Source organism: Ovis aries, chromosome 13 (assembly GCF_016772045.2).
Source record: "Ovis aries strain OAR_USU_Benz2616 breed Rambouillet chromosome 13, ARS-UI_Ramb_v3.0, whole genome shotgun sequence".
In the NCBI taxonomy this organism is placed as follows: Eukaryota; Metazoa; Chordata; class Mammalia; order Artiodactyla; family Bovidae; genus Ovis; species Ovis aries.
In genome coordinates, this window is record NC_056066.1 from 5823218 (window position 1) to 5845647 (window position 22430).

Genomic DNA, 22430 nt, shown 5'->3' on the forward strand with positions numbered 1-22430 from the left:
TAATATATATCACAGTGAATATGTGTATATCTAACAAATGAGTGAGAGCATACCTACATGCACGTGAAGAAAGCTTTGAATTCCTTTGACCTTCATTTGATCAGAATAGCAACACCAATTTGCAAATTATTTTAACAACATTCTCTTGCCCCACACCTCTTAACTTCCTTTTTTTTTCCCATTGGGAAGGATGCATTTTATTGGTCTAACCAATATGGTACCAATGATGGGGAATGCCCAACATCTCTCATTATTATGGACGCCCTTCCTTCCTCCCCTGGTAATTCATGACTCAGTGCAAGAAACAAAATATCAAGCATCACCAGGGCAAAATAAAGGCAATTTTCCCTGAAGTCCTTTCTTCAGAAATGGGGAAAAGCCTAGAAGAAGAGATTACCTTGGACAACATGTTTAATCTCAATCCCAGAACCCAGAAAATTATTTGAGGGGTTGTGTGTTGTTGTGTTAGTCACTCAGTCATGTCTGACTCTTTGTGACCCCATGGAAGGTAGCCCACCAGCTTCCTCCATCCATGGGATTTTCTAGGCAAGAATACTGGAGTGGGTTGCCATTTCTCTCTCCATGCATACACATATAAAATACTAATATATACAAAATAAAACATAATATAGATATATAAAATACATAAATAAAATATATAAATTATAAATAAATATATGAAATTAAAGATATTTATAAATATATAAAGTGTATAAAATTATTCATGTAATTTACCTATGTTTGAATGCAAAACATTCAAACATTGCATAGTTTGTATAGTCTATAAAGAGGTGCGATCTCAGTATCATTTATCATTAATTTCTTTTCCTCCAGCTGTCAGTCCTCTAGGGTTGCAACAATGTGTATATGACCTACTAAGTTCTCAAAGATTTTCCCTAATACCTAGTAACTATATGATTGGTAATTTTATCTAATATTTCCAGATAGTCATCTTGAGAGTGCCCAAAGGCCCAGTACAAGCAGTATTTAACATCAAATTGGATAGTTTTCAATTCTCCAAAGTATAGTTCATATAAAATACCATTCTAGACCCAGAGCAGGGAAGTTAGTAGACAAACAGAATATCATCATTAAGCACTGATGCTTGACTCTCTCTTAGAACCATGGGGAAAAGGCTGAAGGACTTCCACCCCTGTGCCATCAGCATCTCCTTGGCATTGTCCATAGGAGTCCTCAGAGTTTAAAGTGTGAAAGTATCCTATAAGATATTTTATAAAAGTTGTGATTCCTGATTTATTGTTATTTCTTTTTGTTTGAGTTCTTCCTTGACTTTGGCAATGTTTTTAAGAAATAACCAATATGTCTCTAATATTCAATTTTTTCCCATTGGTAAAAATCTAGGTATAATTTGCATGCAGTAAAAGTCACTAGTTTTGGCGAAGAGTTCTGACAAATGCTAGAGTTGTGTAACACTGGTACAATCAAGACAGAGAGCAGCTCCAGCACCCAGATCCACTGATGCCCTACAGCTAACTTTTGCCCCCACCCGGAGCCTTGAACACCATTGAATTTTTTTCTGTTATTTTTATAGAATGTAATATTAATGGAATTAGAGCCTTTTGAGTTTGACTTCTTTTAAGCAGCATAATCGACTTTAGATTCACCCTTCACTGGGGAATATGCCAGTAGTGGCTTCATTTGTCTTGCTAAGAAAATATTCCATTGAATGGATATTCCATGTGGTCTAATCATTCCCAATGGAGGGACCTTTGAGATGTTTCCAGGTTGGGGCAATTACAAATAAAGGTAATATGAATATTCACATACATTGAGTTATGTGTTTGAGTGTGTGTGTGAACCAAACTTAGATTTTCATTTAACTTGAGCTGCTAAATGAATATGGCAAATGTGTCTTTACCTCCATAAGAAATTGCCAACTATTGTTGGCAACTAGCTCTACTGTTTTGCATCTTACTATTAATAAATGGGAATTTCAGTTGCTTAAGTTCTTTGCTTGCACTGTAGTATTGTCACTCTCCCCAACCCTATCCTGATAAGTACATGCTTATAAGTTTGTGTTTTTGAGGTTTTCATTTTCTATACTTTTTTAAAGCCACTAAATAAGAATTATGAAAATAGCTTAGATGGACAAACCCCCTACAAAAGCAATCGATAACTAAACTACTAAAAATATATCAATGAACTAATAGTCTCAACTTGTGAGTACAAGATTTTACATGATATAAATACATGAAGTACTTTGATTCTAGGGATAATATTTGGCCAAATATTCTCTATTCTCACAAAACTTTAAAAATAATTCAAGATTATAGAGCTAATAACTCAAATGATAAGTGTTCACAGTAAAATTAACAAGCAAATATTAAGTTGATCCCTGTTATAAATGTCCTTCTGATAAACTACATAAACTCCACTAAACTGATATTATTTTTTAAAAATTTGGAATGACTAGTGGCTATCAAAGCAACTGTATTTTTATATGACTTCATACATTATAGTTGTTGAATAACATTGCCAAGTTTTAAAATAGAATTGCGACATCCTTTTTTAATAAAACAACTTTATTGAGATATAATTCACATACCGTAAAATTCATCTATTAAAGAGTACAAGTCAATGGTTTTAGTATGGTTGCAGAGCTGTAAATATAATACTTTCTAATTTTTCTATTTACTTTTCAAACAGCAAGGATTTATTATTTTGAGATGCATGGTTCTTCATCTTTATTTCAGAGTATGTATGTCTTTGTGTTCATGTATGCTGAGTCGCTTCAGTCATGTGCTCTTTGCAACCCTATGGACCATAGTCCTCCAGGCTACTCTGTCCATGGGATTCTCCAGGCAAGAATACTGGAGTGGGTTGCCATGCCCTCCTCCAGAGGATCTTCCTGACCCAGGGATCAAACCTGAGTCTCCTGCACTGGTGGGTGGATTCTTTGCTACTGGGGCCACCTGGGAAGCCCATGTATGTCTTCATACACATTTAATGACTGTCCAGTGATAAATCCAGAACAGCAAGGGTGTAAATTTCCCCAGGAGTAAACTTTTCCATGATTCATGTTGGTTCTTTTGCAGCTAAACTGATAAATGATATCAAGCTAAATATACTGATAAAATTTTATTTGGAACTTTAAAGCTATGAAGCTTATTTTTAATAACACAGTAATTGAGTTGAAATTAAGTTAATTAAAAACTCTTCTCTGAAGTAAGCAAATTTAAAAACAATGAATGTAGGAGCAAAACTTTATTAGATCTAAGAAAAGCTTAATTTGTTTTTCTTCTCATTATTTTTCCACATGTATAGCATGGTTTTCCAAATAACATCATTGCCTTTAACTCTTTAGTTCAAAGTTTATATTTTTTTGTTGGCACATTTGCATCCAGGCCAGTTTCCATTAAAGATGTTGATATGTGTTTATCTGCTCAAAGTTTAGGGAATTATTTTTAAAATGTCTATTAAATGAATTTAACAAGAAATCTGAAGATTACTAAACTGTGGGTATGTATGAGATAAACATATTAAACAGCCAAACTTTGCTAGCTGGTGTGTCTTTGCTTAGATTACTACAAAGTGTTATGCCCATTTTCACAGGTATTAAGGGGGCCCACCTAATACTTCAAAATGCCCATAAAATGGGCCTTGGCTCACAGCGATTATTTACCTGAGCTGCTCTTCACATTCCCCATCCCCTGACTGCTCTGTAATGAACCACCAACTGCTAATCATTATCTACCAATGACATGCCTCTGGGTGTGTAGCCCTGTTTGTTCTGTGAGCGGTTTCAGTAAAACATTTTCTGCCTTTAAGATTCAGCTCTTCTGCTTTGAGCTCAATGTTTCACAGAGTTTATTACAGCTGTTCTTTTATCCACAGCCTCCCCTGGGTTCTCACAGGTGCTAGGGTTCTCTTTTGGGTTTCAGGTAACCACTATCTCACCATTCCTAGCAAAAATCCCCTTAGGGCCTGGACCATTCCATCTGTCTCTGAGACTGTACTGTGGCCTCTTTCCCCTCCTCTGCTCCCAACTGCCAGCCCATTGCCCCACGTCAATACCCCACCAGACAGTGTCTTTTGGTGTCTGAAGTGGGAGAGCTTCCCCCTTGTATTTTCCAAGGAGTCAAATGGCGTATATACCATTCAGTGTCTCCCTGTATGTAGAATTTGCAGTGGTTTTGCCTAAATTCACACGACAATTCCAGATGACCAACTTCGGTCCGGCCTAGAGCGTTTCAACAGGAAGAAGGCAAGAGTTAGGATAACAGAGGCCCCAGACCTGCCGGCTGTAACCAAAATTTGTTGGAATGTTAGTGGCAGAGACAGATCTCTTTCTTTTCCCTGGCTGAACATTTTAATATCGAAGGGTGTTTGGTATAATCCCTGAGTTGGCAAGTGAGTTATCTGCTTGCACAAGGGAGACTTAGCTAGGCAGTCACTTGGGCTTTTGCCATCCCATCAGATATTTTTGAGGTACCTAAAAATAGTTTAATATGGCATGTGTTATTGGATATGGGGTCCTGCCAATTTGATAATTGAATGGGAGGCTGATGTATATTTTAACAAAACAAAATCCCTTTTAGGCAAGTCTTTTTTTTTTTTATTTTCTGATTATAAAAGAAGAAGTACATTATGAGACACCCTTCAGAAGCAGGCTGTCCCCCACTTATTTCTGATTCATGCCACCAGCTTGTGTTCCATCCTCCTACACATCCCCCTCACTGTTAATACCCACTGGGAGAGGTAGACCTGCCTCCATCACCTCACATTCAAGTTCTTTTTCCTGGTTCTTTACATCTTGTGGGCTTGCACAACTCTCTGGTTACCCAGATTGGGATTCAAAACCTGTAGCAATCACAAAAAGAAGATTCATGGCCGAATTAGTGAAAGGAAGACATTTTCCCACATCTTTTCCTATATTTTCTGTAGAGGATATTTATAGGCTAAGAAAATTCCAAAAAGAGTATATATTCAAACTATTTTTAAAATAGCATTTACAAATTAATTTCAAGTCAATTTATTCCTCTTACATTAGCTTTTAGCTGTAAGCAGTAAGCAGTGATGTCCAAAGAGTATCAGTATACAGCCCTGAACATTGCTACTTAAGACGCTAGGCCCCTCGTTTATTTATGCAATGCATATTTGAGTGCTGGCTGCTGGGAAATTCAGAAGTGAACAATACAAATGCAGTTCCTTCCTCGCGTGTGTGGTCGAACAAATGATAAACACATAACTCAATAAATCCAATGAGAGAATTTCAGATAGGTTTAAATGTCATGAAGATTCTAGAGTTGAAATATTTGGCTTACCTGGTGGCTCAGATGGTAAAGAATCCACCTGCAATGAGGAAGACCCAGGTTTGATCCCTGGGTCAGGAAGATCCTCTGGAGAAGGCAAAGTCTACCCACTCTAATATTCTTGCCTGGAGAATTCCATGGACAGAGGAATATAGTTGATTTACAATGTTGTGTTAGTTTCAAGTGTACAGAAAAATGATTCATAGATATACATATATATACACATATATATATATTCTTTTTTTTACATTCTCTTCCATTATACGTAATTACAAGATATTGAGTATAATTCCTGTGCTATATAGTAGGTCTTTATTGGTTATCTATTTTATATATGGTAGAGTATATATTTTAATCTCAGATTCCTAATTTATTCCCCTCTTCCTTTCTCCTTTGATAACCATAAGTTTATTTTTTTATGTCTATGAGTCTATTTCTGTTTTATAAATAAATTTATTTGTATCATTTTTTTTAGATTCCACATATAAGCGATATCATATGATATTTGTCTTTGACTTACTTCACTTAGTATTATAATCTCTAAGTCCATTCATGTCACTGCAAATGACAATATTTCATTCTATTTGTGGCTAAGTAACACTCTGCTGTGTGCATATATATGCATATATGTAATATATATATACACATATATATTACATATATATACACACATATATATATACATATATATGTATATATCTGTCAATGGACACAATTTGCTTCCATGTCTTGACTATTGTAAATAACGCTGCTATGAACATTGAGGTGCATGTGTCTTTTCAAATTATGTTTTTCTCCAGGTATATGTCCAGGCATGGGATTGCAGGATCCTATGGTAATTCTATTTTTAGTTTTTTAATGAACTTCCATACTGTTCTCCATAGTGGCTGTACCAATTTACATTCCCACCAATAGGGTAGAAAGGTTCCTTTCTCTCCACACCCTCTCCAGCATTTATTATTTGTAGATTTTTGATAATGGCCATTCTGACCAGTGTGAGGTGACACCTCATTGCAATTTTGATTTTCATTTATTTAATTACTAGTGATGCTGAGCATCTTTTCAAGAGAATATCCAATCAATGTAAATGCTGTGAAGAGTCCAGACTTTAAAAGCAGCTTCTCAGAGAAAGCCTCAAGTTGAATCAAACATTCCATGGGAAATATGTACAGAAGAGAAGGAAAATATGTTCTGTTGGCAAAAGCCTGGAAGAAACGTCAGAGAGGAATAATGCAAGGCATGGTCTCATTCCCTTTGAAAAGAATTTCCACCATTTTCATGGCACCTAACCCTGTCTCTCCACATCTTCCCCTTAGCCTGGCAGCTGAGTAGATTCTGTAGGACTCTGGGTCAGTGCTATTTCAGAAGGGTACTATTGAGCCTTAGTAGCCAAATGCATAAAACTTCACTGTACAACTATGTTCTAACTAGGTGAAAAATGACTTGAAAAGACTTTCCTTCAGAAAATGTGAAAATTGGATGGGTTGCCTTTTCTAATCATCAAAAGCTTTTAGCTTGAGAGCTAGAGAAAAGTCATTTTTGAGGCATTTATAAGTGGGATGATCCAGTCTTGAAACAACAACTCTTTTATCCACCCCCTGCTAGCATGCCCCTGATACGATCGACCTTTACCCTCCCGCAGACAACTGAGGGAATCAATGACCCAACATTTCCTTTCCTCTTCTCTCCGTATATTTTTCTTGCCTGTACATGTTCTGCAGGCATATCCTCAAACCAGTTCATTTTCTGCATTTTGTACCTTGTGTTGATTTACATTATAGAAGCTCTCCTCTTTAATTCCCACCCAAAGCAATAAGCAGAAAAGCTGTTAATTAGGGGAACAGTCATGACCACATTTCACTTGATCTTATTCTCATGTTAGTCACTGTAGTGAACTGGTTGGTGCCAACAAAGAGAGACCCAGCTCCTAATCCACAGAACACCTGATTGTGACCTTATTTTTTTAAAAAAGTCTTTTCAGTTGTTTTTGTTGTTTAGCTGCCCAGACATGTTCAACTTTTTTGTGACTCCATGGATTGAGATTCTTCAGGCAAGAGTTCTGGAGGGGGTTGCCATTTCCTCCTCCAGGGGATCTTCCTGACCCAGGGATCAAACATGAGTCTTTTGCATTGACAGTCAGATTCTTTCCCTCTAAGCCACTGAGGAAGCCCCATGAGTGTAAATAAGCACAGTATCTCAGGATGAAACAATCTTGGGCCCTAAATCCAGTGGAAAATATCCTTGTAAGAGACATAAAACAGGAAGAGGCCATGTGACTAAGGAAGCAGAGACTGGAATTACGTGGCCACAAGCCAGGAGTGCCAAGAGCCAATAGGAGGCAGAAGACACAAGAAAGAGCATCTCCCCTGGAGCCTCTGCTGACATCTTGATTTTGAAATTCTGGCCTCCAGAGTTGTGGGAGAATAGATTTCTGTTTATATCACCAAGGCTGTGGTAATCTGCTACAGCAGCACTAGGAAACTCACAGTCATTATAGGTTATAAGTTCCATAAAAACAGGACCTAAGTGAGGTCCTGGGAGGCATGTCTTATACCAATCAAGGACCATGATGATGTGATCTGATCAACTCAGTTTGAGGATGGAGTTCAGTTCTGAAAGTGCCTATTACAGAAATATTTCTATTTCTCCTATTCATGTGGCATCTCAAGCAAAACAGGGGCAGCCATCTCTCTCTATTAGAAATGGAGAGCTGATGTTTATTGGAAGCTACTCGGGAGATGGCAACAGTCATGAGGATCTGCCGGCAAATCAAGAAATCAAACAAGGCCAATTTATACTAGGAATGTCTTGTACAACATGATTAATAGAATGAACGGTGCTGTGTGTTATCTATGAAAGTTAAAAGAATAAATCCTAAGGGTTCTCATCACAAGGCAAACTTTTTAAAATTTTTCTTTAAATTTTTATCTATATGAGATGGATGTTCACTAAACTTACTGAGAAAATCATTTTATGATACATGTAAGACAAATCACTCTGCATCACACCTCAAACTTATCCTGTGCTGACTGTCAATTCTATCTCAATAAAACAGAAAGAAAAAGATGTGTAAAAATAACAAAAATAAAGCCTGAAAAATTAAAGTTATAAGGTCAGTTTACACCTACATTTTTCCTATGGACGTTCCTCCCTGCCTTCCTCGAGATGTCCTTATATATAAAAAGCAATTTGTCACCCTGGTGCTTAGTTCCTGTCAGACTGTTTAATCAGCGCCAGGATGCAGGACAGAAACACTGGTCCCTTCACACTGAAAGGAAAGCGACCTTGGAACTCGCTGGCACTTGAGCCACCATAAATTTTTCTCCTGATGCCAGAGAACAGCACGGGCCAGCTGCAAAGAGTGGCAGTTTACTTCTCTAAAACTGATGAAAAGCCATTGTCTTGTGGTAATTTAGCTGCAAATTTGCCAGAAAAAAAGCAAAAGATTTCTTCTAACTCCTTGGTAATAAAACAGGGTGGCTGGGAAAATGCAAAGACACCGAAAGAAACATTCATCAAGGTGTAGATTCTATTTCCTGGAAACAAAATATGCACAGCCTGTGACTCTACATCCTAAGGAACTATTTGATTTTGCTCTCTTCACTTGGGGTGCCGTGTCCAGAATAGGCAATGTTCTCAGTGCGAGTTTGCATCCTGCCAACAACTGTCAACAGTCATATGCAATAAAAGGAGAGTGTTTTTCCTTCTGTCATTCTTTCTGGAGCATGATTCAATCCTACTTCGGGCTCTTGCAGAACCCCAAGCTTCCTCTGGGATTTAGGAAGGCAGCGGGCTATGAGATCAGACATACTGACACAGCTCAAGAGTTACCTTTGGAGGCAGAGAATCTAGCCCTCTCTTGTTCATCAGGCTCTGGTGGAGGGCAGCAGTAAAAGGATACTTCTAAATAGACTCCAGGAAAGCCTCCTTTAATATGATTTATTTCAAATGCTTATCCATCCTCTTAGAATACATTGATGAGCATGATAGCATAGATGAATAAATTTGCACATCCTGATTTTTGGTCTTATTGGGAAGAAATCCCCCTGAAAGCTAGTGGAACTAGAGTGTAACCAGCAAAATGACTCAGAGATACTTCAGGATTGAATGCACATTGTATTCTTCCTGTGCAGAACTAGCCTAGGAAGTACAGTAATTTTGGAGAGAAAGTCTCGCTCTCACACTCAATAGCATTTAAACCATTCATTCATTCTTTTGAATAGTGCATCCACCATGTAACCAGAAGTACTTATGCTCTAGGAAAGATACAGAAAAATATAAAAATATTTCAACTTTTACACCAATCTATTAAAGAATAATGAACAGGCTTTCTTGAAAAGTTAAAAAAAAAATACAAGAGCAATCACAAAGCAGTATCTGGTTAATTGTCTAGTGAATGAAACATATAATACATTATGCACTTATAGGTGAGAAAGAAGTGGCTTTGTAGGTAAAATGAAAAGAACAAAGACATTGTTTCAGGCAGCCTGAATTCAAACTTCCCTTTTTTGCCTCTTCCTTGCTAAGGCATTGGGAAGGTTAATAAAGGTTAATTAATTAATATTACATTATTTAATAATTAACATACAATAAAGGTTAATTATTTATTAACCTACAAGGAGTTAATAAACTCCATGAGGCTCAACTTAGTCAGGATGTTTGTGCCAGACTCTTAAGGTGTTTGGCATATAAGGAACAATGTGTATGAAACACTTCACACATAAAAAGGCATTTGTAAACCAAACTCCCTAACTGTCCCCTCCTCCCCATCCTTCCTGGGCATGTACACACTGGTATATTTAAAGTTGATAACCAACTAGGACCTACTGTACTGCACAGGGAACTCTGCTCAATGTTATGTGGCAGCCTGGATGGAAGGGGAGTTTGGGAGAGAAAGGTAACATGTATACTTATGCCTGAGTCCCTTTGCTGTCCACCTGAAACAATACAATGTTGTTAATTGGCTATACCATGATACAAAATAAAACTTTTTTTTAATGGCATTTGTAAAAGGCATTCATTAAAAGTGTTGTTGCTTCTGATCACTGCTTCTTCACTCTTAAGATGCATATGTGGGAAATACCAAGGACACAGGAGCCAGCAGGCTACAGGGTCACAGGGTCACAAAGAGTCAGACATGACATCAGTTCAGTTCAGTTCATTCGCTCAGTCATGTCCGACTCTTTGTGACCCCATGGGCTGCAGCACTCCAGGCCTCCCTGTCCATCGCCAATTCCTGGAGTTTACTCAAACTCAGTCCATTGAGTCAGTGATGCCATCCAACCATCTCATCCTCTGTCATCCTCTTCTCCTCCCGCCTTCAATCTTTCCCAGCATCAGGGTCTTTTCCAAAGAGTCAGCTCTTTGCATCAAGTGGCCAAAGTTTTGGACATAACTTAGTGACTAAAAACAAACATAGTGACTAAAAACATGGACACACATGACAAGCTGACTAAAATCAAAGCGTCTTGTGTGGAAAACTCTCTTCCCCAAATCCTGATCCTGCCCCTTTGTTTCATTAATTATATTTGAGTATTAAATTAGGTCTAAGCTTCATACCCAGGAGAACAAGGAAAACATAGCAGATTATGTAATTTTCTTTGACTAATAGGAAGGACATGTGGAATCTCTGAAGATTCAATTCTGACATAGAAAAGGCGTCGTGGTAAAGGAATGAGAATACATTTGTATGACATTAAACATGTACTTTGTCTTCTTGGCTTACAAGTGTGGCTGCCAGTGGTTAGGGGTGGAGTAGAAAAATGCACACCTGGTGGATATGGCCTTTAGGGCAGTATGATTCAGGAGAAAACCTGGGAAGACAGAGATGTGTGTACCTGGAGATGGAAATGTATGTAAACAGCTTCAGTATGGGTGAGACAAGTGGAGAATGGAGAGGGACAGGGTAGGGAAGCAATCCAGAGTGGTTTCTATTAAAAAATCTTGGGCTTCTCTGGTGGCTCAGTGGTCAAGAATCCATCTGCCAGTGCAGGAGACATGAGTGCAATCTCTGATCTGGGAAGATCCCACATGCTGCAGAGCAACAGAGCCTGGGCACCGCAACTACTAAGCCTGTGCGCTAGAGCCCGGGAGCCACAATTCTGAAGCCCGCGCACCCAAGAGCCCATGCTCTGCAGAAGAGAAGTGGGCTCAATGAGAAGCCTGCGTTCCACAACTGTAGAGGAGCCCCCACTCGCCACTGCTAGAGAAGACCCCCTGCACAGCCTATAAATGAATAAAAATCTTCATGAAAGGGTCAGATATGGAAAGCAATGGAACTGCAGAGACTGGAATAAGGCCAAGGACATAGCCTGGATAATATGCCTAAATTTGGGATGGTTTTCATGGCAGAATGAATAGAGGTATTCGACTGGTTGAATTCTGGGTGAATGTAAGAAAATTTTGACCACCTATCACAACCAGCCAAGGTTATATCTGAATTCACCTCTAAGGAATATTTTTAAAATTTATTTTAATAAAGCTTCACTTTAGTGTTTTATTATCCATGAGGAAGAAAGCATTATTCTTATAACATTACAGTTTATGAGATGAAAATAAAAGCCTGACCAGTTCAAGTTTAAAATAAAGAAAAATAGGTACAAAATATGGAATTACTATTGCTAGTTTTGTTTTCCTATGTAACCATCATATGTGTTATTTTAATGGCTGTAGAGCACTTCATTAGGTTCTCACAAAATAACTCAACCATTTTCCTTTTGTTTATCACGCAGCTACTTTCCATACTTTCCTATGACAATGGAAATGATGCCTTCTATGGGTGTATTGATCTTATTTATTTGTTTTTAGTTTTTACTGGAGTCTAGTTAAGTTACAACATCGCATTAGTTTCTACTGTATAGCACAGGGAATCAGCTATATGTATACATATAGCCTCTCTTTTTTGGATTTCCTTCCCATTTAGGTCACCACAGAGCGCTGAGTAAGGTTTCCTGTGTTATACAGTAGGTTCTCATTAGTTCCTTATTGTATACATAGACTCAATAGTGCACACAGCAATAAATAGCTGGGGAAGGGGCATTTGATTTTGGATAGATTGCACCTGATGAAATAGGGTGATTCAACATCTAGAATTTAAAGATCAGGGTAAGAAGTCAATGGCAGGATGATGAACCAGATAAGCAGTGCTTTATAGCCTGGGAAAACGGTATATCTATTAGAAGAGCTAGGGGTTTGTCTAGCAAATGATAATCCTGTCTAGGAACAGAATTCAGTACTGTTGGTGGTGAAAATCGGCCACTAGATGGAGATTACAAAGATTTGGTTATAAGACTGAAAAACTGCAGGCTGATTGGCTGCCCATTACATGCACTTCCTGGGAACTACAGAGACCACTTAAAACTGAGGGGAAAGTAGCATAGAAATTTGTCTTGAAAGGTGACAAAGATGAATATATCATTTTTTTGGACCAAATACCAGCTAAGATCCCAGCTAAGAACAGAAATGGAGTTGAGAGAATGAAGAGAAGAATTATGTAAAAAAACCATGACAGAGAAAAAGGAAATAGAAGACTTAACTGATGAGAATAAAATTATGAAAACAGCTCGTGTGGTGCTGGTGGAAAAGAACCTGCCTGCCAATTCAGGAGACAAAAGAGACCTGGGTTCAGTCCTTGGGTCTGGAAGATCCCCTGGAGGAGGGCATGGCAACCCACTCCAGTATTCCTGCCTGGAGAATCCCATGGACAGAGGAGCCTGGTGGGCTACAGTCCATAGGGTCTCAAACAGTCGGACATGACTGAAGCGACTTAGTGCACACACAGTGCTTTTTTTTTTTAAAATAAATAATTCAGGAGAGTTTTTGTCCTCTCTTAACTGCTATAAGTATAATCAAGTATGTCACAACCTACAACACCATGAAAAACAGGGATAAAATATGCATGTACAATGAAACTAAATAGCTTCAGTGAAGGACGCTGGAGGGAAAATTTCTAGCAGGTTACTGATTTCTCTAAAAAATCTTGAAAGAACAGCCTGGGTACAAGGAGAGTGGAGAAGACAGGAAAACTGCAAACGCTTCAGCCACTATTAAACAGAGGCAAATGAGGAAAAATAAATAAATATTAATTCACCCAAACAAAGGTCTATGAGGTATGGACTTTTATTATGAGACTTAGTATTTGTGATTTACCCAAAAGAAATAATTAATTGCTGAATGCTGAGGGAAAATGCATACAAGGTAATACTGTTGGATTTCCCACTTCTGTTTCCTATATACTCTCAAAATTGTGTTAATTAGGGGTACAATGTTTTAATTATACAAGATGAATAAATTCATGAGATACAAGGTACAGCAGTGTGACTTTAGTAAAAATATTATTTCATATATTTGAAATCTGCTGAGAGGGTAAATCCTAAGTGTTCTCACCCTTCACACTATACACACACACACACACAAAGAAACCAAAAGAAGATGGTATCTATGTGAGGTGATGGTGTGTTAATTAGCATGGTTATGGTGATTGTTTCACGGTGTACACGTATATCAAAGCATCAAGTTGTACAACCTTGTATGTGTGTGCTCAGTCATGTCCAACTCTTTGAGACTCCATGGACTATAGCCAGCCAGGCTCCTCTGCCCATGACAAAATTACTGGAGCAAATTGGCATTTCCTATTCCAGGGGATCTTTCTGACCCAAGGATCAAACCCACATATCTTATGTCTCCTGTGTTGGCAGGCAGGTTCTTTACTACTAGTGCTATTTGGAAAGCCCTGTACAACCTTATGTAAATACTACTTTTATTTGTCAATTTTACTTCATTAAGTCAGAAAAAAATTATATTGTAACAAATGGCATTCCCATGAAGTAGACTCCAAATAGAAACATTCCAAGAGGGCAACTATGAAAAATGAAACCACAATAAACAAAATAAATGAAATAATAAATTGGAAATGAAGGGAAGAAAGATAAAATCAAGGAGCTGTTACAAGAATATGCATCAAAGGAGGAATTAACCTGATTCGCTGAAGAACATTCATTTATATTTATACTGTTGAAGAAGCAACAAGATTACTAGCAGAAAAATCAATATTAGACTCCAGTACATCTGACTTCAAAGTCTGTGTTTTTAACCATCATGTGACACATAAAATTGAAAACAAAAAATAAAATAAAGGAAAAAAATAAAAATTAAGAAATAAAAATAAAATTAAGAGATGAAAATGTATATATTCTATTTCTTGATAGAAATGTATTATTTATATATATATATGCATATTTAAGTACTGTTTCTTTGAATACTTCAATTAGATATATAAAATACTAGTTCATACAAATCATGGAGAAAGCAAAAAAAAAAAAAATGTACTTCAAATAAAAAATAACCAGCCAAAATCAGAAGACATTAAGGGAATGAAAATAGAAGAATTTGCCCAACTACACAAATAAATTCAAAATCCTGGTCAAAGATGAAAACATGAATAATTCCAAATTGATCTGAGAGATAGAAAACCTTAAGTAGACCAGTGGCCATAGGCTAAAGCAAAAGCGTTTCATGGCATGCATCTGAAAAAAAAATGCCAGGCCCAGATCCTTTCACAGATGCAGTTCTGTGAATAGTTCTATATTACTATAGTAGTTCTAATATTACTATATATATTACTATATTATATATACGTATATGTATACACATAAATGTATATAAATGGAATCTTATTTAAACTTTCATAGAATATAGAAAGAAGAGAGGCTTCCAATTTTTTTTTCTTTAGTTAGCATAACTTTTATGCCATACCTCCAGAAAAGGTAAAGGATACCACACAGAATCACACAATGGCAGACCAAAATCCAGATTTCTCTAATAGATCCCTGAGAAATCCAGAGTCCTTAACAGGGGCCTCACTGCTCACACCATGTCTAGCCATGTCGTACACCTCACATCTTAGGACTTTTCCCTTTTGCTGCTCCCTCTGCAAGACCCTTTCCCCAGACAGCCTCATAGCTAAGGCCCTCCTTCAAGTGTTTGTCAAACCTCCCCTTTAATAACTGAGGCCTGCCTTAACCACTGGTAGTCCTTCTATTTAAATCAGCAACCACCTCCCACATCTACTCTGGATTTGCTCTTCTGCGGTTGTTTCTTTTTCTTTTCTTCTGATAGCATTTACCAATGGCTATCACGTTATGTAACTGACTTATTGTTTATCTCTCCCATGAGAGGGGAGCAGAAAGAGCAGTGATCTTCATCAGTTTTGTTTGCTGATGTATTCTAAGCACCTAGAAGGGACTGAAATATGATGAATTCTCAGTATATACTTACCGAATTGGGCTTCCCTAGTGGCTCAGATGGTAAAGAATCCACATGCAATGTGGGAGACCTGGGTTCAATCCCTGGGATGGGAAGATCCCCTGGAGGAGGGCATGGCAACCCACCCCAGTATTCTTGCCTGGAGAATCCCCACAGACAGAGGAGCCTCGTGGGCTACAATCTATATGGCCGCAAAGAGTCAGACATGACTAAGTGACTAAGCACATTTATTGAATTAATGGCTTGATTACTTCAGCTTTCTTCTTTCTTTTTTGGAACCACTATATTTATATGTTTCTTCTCCTGGATTGCTCTCCTAAGTTTCTTATCTTTTAAAAATATGTTTTTCATCTTTTTCTTACAGTTCTACTTTCTGGGATTGTGCTTGAAGATTCCCCTCTAGCCTTTGAATGAACTTTCTGATATTTATTTTTAATTTTCGAGGACTCTATGTTGTTTTCTGATTTTTCTTTTGTTATACAGCATTCTATTCCTATCTCCTAAATGTCATGTTTTCCCTTGTCTCTCTGCATGTATGAAACATAGAATTTTCAAGGCTTTTTATCACTCATTTTATGTTTTTTTAGAAACAGCCAGAAACTGATAATGGTGAAATCCTATTGGAAATAGAAATGAAGGCGTGAAAGAGTCTTTAATTTTTCACTTTATATCCATTAGTACTATTTGACTGCCTTATATGTTACTTTTATAATGATATTAATAGCAATAATGATGAGGAAGAGGAGAATAAAGAAGAAAAGTCATTAGATAAGCACCTTAACTTTTAACCAATGCATTATCATATTCATGCAGCTCCAGAACAGGACTATCCTTAAAATCACCATAGGCCCAGACAAAAATTCCGGTTTCATCAGGCAACTTAATGTCCCTCTGCATTCTATAGTAGTTCTTCAATGAATAATTTAGCATCCCTGTAATGAGTTCTACTAACCAGTGTGCCTGTCCATCCTTGTATCATCTATTACAGAGAGAGACTTTGATGAAGGACCTTAATATGAGCCTTTATTCATCTGTAGTTTTGCTACTTGAGTCTTGCAGTCTTGGGTCCCTTTAACTGGTCAAGCAGCAGTCTAAAGGGAAAATCTTTCAGTTATCCTTATTTGGTAGTTCAACTTTGACTATTGGGCCTCCACAAATGACCTATTTCCTTGTGTAAGCCTTAACCGTTTTCTTGACAAGCATGAACTGGGGGTCTGAGCCATCACTCCCCAAAGAGAACGCAACAAAGGAAGGTGACTTCTGCATCCAGGTTAGACAGCTTGTGCTGCCGTGTTTGAGGCACACTGGGGCAGACCTGGCTGAGCCCAGCCTTCCACACACCAGTTTCCTTAGGCAGGTACTGCCAGGAACAGAGGCCACGGGCGAAAGACACTGGGTGGCTGCCCCTGAGATTCTGCACTCATCCGAGGGGTCCTCAGAGAGGATGAGCTGTGGGTGCTGCCAACAGCTGGATTGTCACTAAGGTTCTGTGAGGATTTCAGACCCATGACTGTCTTCACATCCTTGCCTTCTCTTGCCTGCCAGCTTCCACAGCCCAAGGCTTTATGAGGTCTGACACAAACCCCCATCCGGCTCCTTTCTGTTCTCCTCTGTTTCCTTCATTGGGATCTTTAGGAGGTTTCTCCACCTTATCACTGAAGGACTTATTCATACCATGGGCAACACTAAGAAGTAAAGCCCTTTGTTTATGGTACCTTCCTATTATAAGCAAACTCAACCAAAACGGATGCCATCTTTTCAGATCTTGCTCTCTATTAACTGTTGACTTACTCAACAAGCCCTGTACCCTTCTAAGCACTGGGGATATTTCGGTGAATAAAGTAGACAAAAATCTTTATTGTCATGAAGCATATATTCTATCAAGAATATATGTGCCCTCTGAGTGAAAAAACTTTTGTAACATAAAATATCAATCTCAAAGGAATTATCTTTATCAGATACTCTTGAATGCTCAAAGACTACCCACAATGTTAAGGAATTAAATAATAATAGATTGGGACAATCTAATTATAATCTTTTAGGAAATGTTGTTTTGAAATATATTTTTTAAAATGATAAATGTTTTATGTTAGACTATTTCTATTGTTTTAAAGCAATGTATTTATTATAGGGCAAAGAGATCTGGGTTAGGCATCAGAAGACACATATTCAAATTCTGTCTCTGCTCTTAGTGTGATTTGGGGGAAGTTATTTCGCTGCTCTGAGCATTGGTTCTGCCTCTCTGCTCTTTCCCTGACCCCTCCCTAAAAAAGGATTCTAATACTCATTGGGCTGTTTTTTATTTTTAGTTATTTATTTATTTGGCTGGGCCAGGTCTCAGCTGTGGAATGTGGCCTATATGTATTTTTTTCTTAGTTGCAGCATGTGGGATCTAATTCCCTGAGCAGGGGTTGAACCTAGTCCCCTGCATTGGAAGCAGTCTGAACCACCAGACTTCCAGGAAGTCCCTCCACTGAGATGATATTAAGATCAGTTATGTTAGCAATTTAGAACTGCCTGATGCAAAACAAGGCACTGTATGTAGATGCCTTCTCTGTACAAAGAGAAAGGATTGGAAGCCCTTGATCCCAGCAGGGGAGCCTCCCATATTCAGATCCTGCAGCTCTTGGGGGTGGGGGTGGGCTGTGCCTGCCTGTGCCCTGTAGGGGAAGCAGTTTGGAGCAGACAGTGGAGCCCACTCAGTTCAGGCTGTAGGGATAAGAGACTTTAGGACTGGACACTTCACAGATGGCCCTCCTGATGCAGGAAGCCCTTCACCTGAGCCATTTTCTTATGAAATGGCCTGGATTTGACTACTGCAGTGTATTTGGAATGAATACCTATGCTAATTTCCTTCAGATCCTTTTATGACAAGCCCCAGCATCCTCAGGAAAAATATGGAGAACATCTAATTCAGAGGAGCAAGAGGAAAGGTCCCAAGCTGAATTATGGTAAGGGTACATTGCAGAGCAGCTTAATTTATTTTTCATTATTATAAAAGTGAATTACATCCTCTTGGTTTCTCTAATTCAGAGGAGTGAGAACTGTTCGATGCAAAATAAAAGTTCCATCAAAATGACGGTGCTGTGGGTGACTCCCTCCAACAACCCTTAAAGAGGTTTATTTAGGATGATATAAAAAGGGAGAAGACCAGAGACATAAATTTGGGGCCTCCTGAAATGTACTTGTAGCTGGGTTCACAGGAGGTCAGGATGAGACTGATTCCCATAGGCTTTAATAGGGAATTTATGCAGCTCATAAAAGAAAATACAAATCAGTTCAGTTCAGTCACTCAGTGGTGTCTGATCCTTTGCAACCCCATGGACTGCAGCAGGCCAGGCTTCCCTATACATTACCAACTCCCAGAGCCTACTCAAACTCACATCCATCGCATCAGTGATGCCATCCAACCATCTCATCCTCTGTCGTCCCCTTCTGCTCCCACCATCAATCTTTCCCAGCATCAGGGTCTTTTCCAATGAGTCAGTTCTTTGTGTCAGGTGTCCATAGTATTGGAGTTTCAGCATCAGTCCTTCCAATGAATATTCAGGACTGATTTCCTTTAGGATGGACTGGTTGGATCTCCTTGCAGTCCAAGGGACTCTCAAGAGTCTTCTCCAATACAACAGTTCAAAAGCATCAATTCTTTGGCACTCAGCTTTCTTTATAGTCCAACTCTCACAACCATACATGACTACTGGAAAAACCATAGCCTTGACTACATGGACCTTTGTTGGCAAAGTAATGTCTCTGCTTTTTAATATGTTGTCTGGGTTGGTCATAATTTGTCTTCCAAGGAGTATGCATTTTTTAATTTCATGGCTGCAGTCACCATGGCACTCCACGAGCCACCAGGCCTCAGCTGGGCGGGAGGGGTCTGCGGTACAGGTAAGCGGACCACCACACAGGAGCGTGTGGGCGGTCAGGGCCAGAGCAGAGCCTGCGTCCCGCCCCCTGCAAGGCCTCATCCGCCAAGGCCTCCACGACGAGGGGAACAGGCACGCCTCTCCCTACGGCCTCGACCCCCCCCCCCCCAAAAGAGAGCCACTCACGGGACACACACGCCACCGTGAGCGACTGAACTGAACTGAACTGAACTCTGCATATGAGTTAAATAAGCAGGGTGACAATATACAACCTTGAAGTCCTCCTTTCCTGATTTGGAACCAGTCTGTTGTTCCATGTCCAGTTCTAACTATTGCTTCTTGACCTGCATATAGATTTCCCAGAAGGCAGGTCAGGTGGTCTGGTAGTCCCATCTCTTTAAGAATTTTCCACAGTTTTTTGTGATCTACACAGTCAAAGGCTTTGGCCTAGTTAATAAAGCAAAAGTAGATGTTTTTTCTGGAACTCTCTTGCTTTTTCAATGATCCAGCTGATTTGGCAATTTGATCTCTGGTTCCTCTGCCTTTTCTAAATCCAGCTTGCATATCTAGAAGTTTATGGTTCATGTACTGTTGAAAATACAAAAAGATAATTTAAAAGCAACTTTCATTGAAGACAGATTAATGAAATACATAGATTTAATATATAAAGATACAAGTCATGATTCAAGAAAAAGAATTATTCTATCCTATCAGAAAAGGAGAGTAAGAAAGGAAAAAGGGAGAAGATAAAGATGTGAGAAAGCAGCGTTCTTATAGCAAGTATATTTTATTCTAAAATTTTGGGGAAAAAATCTTCTAAATTATCTATTCATCCAAATGATGTATATAATTATTGAGACAAATTGACAACAATAATATATGTTGCTTCTTGGAATATCTGAGCTTTGTAATGGCAGATATAAATAGGGTTCGAGGACCTAGTCCCAAAGTGTGCCTTCCCCACAACAAACAGTTCTTGGACACCAACTGGTCATCCAAGATTACAGCTCAATTTTGACATTATCCGGAAGACAGAATCTACCCAAAGACCGAATCAAATGCCACAGATAAAGGAGCTCAGTCCCGTAAGATGGCCTCCTACTTCTGACACCCTGGTTGTTCCTGTGCTTCTGACTAACTGGTTGTAAATCAGACATTCCCACCACCCCTTCCCTCATTTTGATTACTTTGTTAAGCTGCTCTGAGAATTCAGGAAAACCCATTTATTCACTGCTGCTGCTGCTAAGTCGCTTCAGTCATGTCCGACTCTGAGCGACCCCATAGATGGCAGCTCATCAGGCTCCACCGTCCCTGGGATTCTCCAGGCAAGAATGCTGGAGTGGGTTGCCATTTCCTTCTCCAATATGTGAAAGTGAAAAGTGAAAGGTAAGTCGCTCAGTCGTGTCCGACTCTTAGCGACCCCATGGACTGCAGCCTACTAGCCTCCTCCGTCCATGGGATTTTCCAGGCAAGAGTGCTGGAGTGGGGTGCCATTGCCTTCTCCAGGTTACTCATTTATTACAAAGGATATCAAAGGATACAGATCAAAAGGAGGTGAAGGGATACACAGGGCAGAATCCCTTCCAAAGGAACTTCTGTCCTCGTGGGGTTTGGGGCCCAGCACAGAGTCACATGGAAGCATTCTGGTTCTCCAAGATACAGTCTCTCTGAACCCTCTCCTTCTGGGTTTTATGGAGGCTTCATCATGTAGACACGATTGCATAACTCATTGGCCACTGGTAACTGATTCAACCTCTAACCCCACTTCCTTTCCCAGAAATTAAGTGGGACTGATTTATTTCTGCAGTGGCATTTTCAATATTCAAGTAGTGAAATCAGTTGCTTGTGTACTGTTTTGTTTGTTAAATTATGTCATTCTTGTTAGCATGTACTGTTGTATCTCCAGCGGCTAAAATAGATGGATGGCTCAGAAGTGCTCAGTTGCTCTGTTGTGTCTGACTCTTTGTGGCCCCATGGACTATAGGCTGCCAGGCTCCTTTGCCCATGGGATTTTCCAGGCAAGAAAATTGGAACAGGTTGCCATTTCCTACTCCAGGAGATCCTCCTGACCCAGAGATTGAACCTGCCACTCTTGTGTCTCCTGCATTGGCAGGAAGATTCTACCCTACTAGCACAACCTGGGAAGCCTAGATGACTCAGAAATACTTCATTAAAAATAAAAGTTCTATTAACAACAACAAAAAAGATTATAGTCAATAAAATCATGACATAAATAGTAAACAGGTCTTTAGTGTGAATGCGGGATATGAATCTATATATACTGATAATTCCACACGTGTAGCTATAAATTAAACATACAAAGGAGAAATACAATGGTTAATGTAAAAAAATGAAAATTTCATTGGACTAAGTGAAGCTTCCATTTCCAACACACCTCCTAAGAAGCTTTCAAAGGTATGTTTTGAAGCCATCTGTTTTCATGTCATTTTAAAATAAATAAAAGAAACTTGTACATATTTTTCAGAACAAATACAAACAAATGCAGATCAAAATGGATAAATCTCTCTCTTAAAAAATGAGAGATGCATAAATTCAGTTTTTCTCTTTATAACAAAACTAATATTAATATTATTATTGCCAAAATACTGTAAAACCAACCATAAAACTAATGACAGAAACTAATGAAAGAACATTGAACAAGCCATGGCCAAAAAAAAGCCATTATCAAAATTCCTTCATACATCAATATACCTGGGTAATTCATTATAGCATTAGCTGCTATGATTAATGCAATCTCAATCTGACTCAGAGTCATCATCAAAAAAGCCCCTACAGCCCCACTCTCAGGATAATCTGTCCCATTTCCTGAGTAGTTTCACGTTTAGCATATTTCCATGTGCATATTTTGCTTGATCGTCTCCCTGCTAGTATCATGAAGTCATCAGATTACAGGGATCAATTGAGTATGTTTGGTAAATTTATTTGAATCTGCTTAGTCTTTTCCTAGACATAGCCATCATGTTAGTTAGGTTTCTTCCAAGTGAGTACAAATTATATTACACCTTTG